The sequence below is a fragment of the Mandrillus leucophaeus genome, unplaced genomic scaffold, assembly GCF_000951045.1.
Source record: "Mandrillus leucophaeus isolate KB7577 unplaced genomic scaffold, Mleu.le_1.0 Scaffold1, whole genome shotgun sequence".
Classification (NCBI taxonomy): Eukaryota; Metazoa; Chordata; class Mammalia; order Primates; family Cercopithecidae; genus Mandrillus; species Mandrillus leucophaeus.
This window is the reverse complement of record NW_012098097.1, coordinates 445976-449468: the sequence shown is the minus strand read 5'-3', so window position 1 is coordinate 449468 and position 3493 is coordinate 445976. Positions and strand designations below refer to the sequence as shown.

General features: G+C 43.7%; 1 pseudogene; it reads left to right on the top strand.

Moving 5' to 3' along the window:
• LOC105554602 overlaps nucleotides 1-2956 on the top strand; it is a 5346-nt pseudogene extending 2390 nt beyond the window's left edge.
• Nucleotides 2957-3493: the final 537 nt, after the last annotated feature.

Here is a 3493-nt window from a genome sequence, read left to right as displayed (position 1 = left end):
CAGCAGCTCACTGCAACCTCCGCCTCCCGGTTCAAGCTATTCTTGTGCCTCAGACTCCCAAGTAGCTGGGATTACAGGCACGTGCCACCACACTCATCTACTTTTTGTATTTTTAGTAGAGATGGGGTTTCACCACGTTGGCCTGGCTGTTCTTGAACTCCTGGCCTCCACCCACCTCGGCCTCCCAAAGTGCTGGGATTACAGGCGTGGGCCACCATGTCCAGCCAACCAAACCTTTTTCGGTGAGTGATTCCAGCCCTTGATGCATAGGAGGGTAGGGTCTGTAGGAGTGTAGCCTTAACTGATGAATTTGAAATCTCTAGGTGATGTGAGCATGTGCCGGGTTCTTGGCTTGTATCTCCCTTCTAGTACTTCGGGAACTTCCCAACTAGATGGGGGCAGTAAAAATGGGCTCTGCCAGGATGTACCTGTAACAGAGCCATTCAACCACACCCTTGTGCTGTCTACCCTTAATCACGAAGATTATGAGCTAAGAATTGTGGATGCATTTTTATTTTTTAAACATGTAGCAATTATCACTCAGCTAGGCACCTTAAATGCATTTGTTTTGGTTGGATTTAAGACTGTTGTTGTTCCTTATGAAAGGGAAGGCAGCCCAAAAGCTTGCTATTCAGAAGGCTTTGTCAGATGCATTCCAGAAGCTGTTGATTGTGGTTCTAGTAAAACTTTCTTCATCATCGTTGAAGTACGTCAGTTTCAATGAGCAAATAAACTCATTTTGAAAAGTTAATTGGATAAAAATATCGATATCTAAAACACACCCTAGTATGCTTTCATTTGCTAAATTATTTCACAGCAACAGCCTCAAATTTGTTATTTGTGACATTTGTAGAAAAAATGACAGCAAATATTGTCCCTAGTCTATAGATGTAAAAGGACTTGCCTCAGTTCACGCAGAAAATGTTTGAGGCAGGTCTTCTTTCATTGCATGCCTATCATACAGCAGAGCGATTATAAGCTTTGGACACATGGATTTGAGTCCTAACTCTGTCTCTCAGATTTTTTTAATGCAGTGTTAGGTCTTAGAGACAGAGAGATTTGAAGATGTTTAATATCTCTAAGCTGCAATCTCTTTATCTGCACACTGGGGTTAGTCATCCAGTCAGCCTTCTAGGGGATGTTGTAAGACGAAATGAGATGACAAATGTAAAAACTCAGAACTGTACTTACAAGGTAAGCAGACAAAATACGCTGTCATTGTTGTTTTCTCTCTGAATAAATAAACACTCCACTGAAGAGTTTATTAGATGATGTTTCCCGAATTGAGAATTCAGTTCCAGCTTTCATTTCTGGCACCAACGTACTGGCCAAATATGATTCTTATACAATAATCAGCTGCTCTGCTGTGAGCGTTGGAAGTGGTCGTGCTGTTGAATGGCATTGCTTGTATTTCCTATTGCTTGTATTCCCAACACAAGCAATGGCATTGCTTGTATTCCGTAGTGGTGCAAATGTTATAGGCTGTGTCCAAAGGAAGCTTTGAATGGCATTTGAATGGCATTGCTTGTATTCCCTATTGCTTGTATTCCCAATACAAGCAATGGCATTGCTTATATTCCCAATACAAGCAATGGCATTGCTTATATTCCCTAGTGGTGCAAATGTTATAGGCTGTGTCCAAAGGAAGCCTGATGTTTAGCAAAGAGTCCCTGAACAGAGTTGCTCTTCTGCTTCACAGCCCTGAAGGATTAGAGCCTGACAGATCCTAATGAAGTTACCACCGACCTTTATTTGCTTGTAAGAGGTGGCCCTGATTGCTCTCAGCTTTCCAACCTGGGCAGCCCTTCTAGTGAAAGTCTTCCTTCCTTGGTCATCAACTGTCAAGTCTGAGTGACAACATTTAATAACCAAGCTAAATGCGTGGGTTGTTTACCTCTCCCTAGTATGGAAAGGTATCCCTTGCACACACTCAAAACTTCTTAGACCAAAAGCCTTATAGCTCTAGTTTGCCTTGAAGGAAGTTGTATTGTCTATAGAGTATGTGGGATATTTTCTACCAATAAAATGTTCAAATGTTCTCTCTCTCTGAAGCTTTGTTCATTGTATCTGATGGAATTTTGATTCTCAGGGAGTAGACATCTAGCTTTGCTTCTAATATGAAGTGTCTACTAGCCCAGTGGTCTCTATTTTGGATTTGAACTTACTTTGACCCCCCCCCCCACCTGATGCCTTACCATTTAATCATACTGTGATTGAACATTTTTGTTTCCACATTTTTTATTTCTTATGTTATTATTCCTTAGTTCCTATCTGTAAGATCATAAAGTCCTTTGAACCAAACACAGTTGCTATTTCATACATATGTTAAAAACTGAGGTGTGAGACTGGACATGGTGACTCATGCCTCAAATCTCAGCACTTTGGGAGGCCAAGATAGAAGAATCACTTCAAGTCAGGAGTTCGAGACCAGCCTGGGCAACAAAGCGGGACCATGTCTCTAAAAAAGAGAAGTAGCCAGGCACAGTGGTGTAGTCCCTGCTACTCTGGAGGCTGAGGCAGGAAGACCACTTAAGCCCAGGAATTCCAGGCTGCAGTGAGCTCTGATAGTGCCACTGTACTCCAGCCTGAGTGACAGAGAGAGGAGAGGAGGGGAGGGAGGGAGAGAAAAGAAAAGAAGAGAAGAGATGAGAAAAGAAGAGAAGAGAAGAGAAGAGAAGAGAAGAGAGAAAAGAAAAAAGAAAAGAAGGAAAATCGAAGTGTATGATGAGGAGATGAGGAAACTTCCAGAAAAATGCTCTTATTTTCTGCTTCTAGAAACCAAAAGAATGTCTTACTGTGGGGTGCTACCATCATATGCAGGAAGTTTTAGAATGAAGAAGATTCTGAATTGATCCTTGATAACTTTATTTCAGGAAGTGGTAAAATAGCTGTGGAGTACAGACCCAGTGAAGAGACTGTAGATGTCAGATGGGAAGAAGAACTCTACGCGGTTTAATTCAAGTATGTGGAGATAAAAACTCAAGGGTAACAGGGCCAGGAGCAGTGGCTCACACCTGTAATGCCAGTGCTTTGGGAGGTCGAGGCGGGCAGATCACCTGAGCTCAGGAGTTCAAGACCAGCCTGACCAACATGGAGAAACGGTGGCACATGCCTGTAATCCCAGCTACTTGGGAGGCCAAGGCAGGAGAATCGCTTGAAGTGGAAGCTGTGGTGAGCTGAGATCGCACCGTTGCACTCCAGCCTGCACAAAAAAAGCAAAACTCCATCTCAAAAAATAAACAAACAGGCCGGGTGCGGTGGCTCACGCCCGTAATCCCAGGACTTTGGGAGGCCGAGGCGGGTGGATCATGAGGCCAAGAGTTCAAGACCAGCCTGGCCAACATGGTGAAACCCTGTCTCTACTAAAAATACAAAAATTAGCTGGGTGTGGTGGTGGGCACCTGTAATGCCAGCTACTTGGGAAGCTGAGGCAGGAGAATTGCTTCAACCGGAGGTTGTTGTGAGCCGAGATCGTGCCACTGCACTCCAGCCT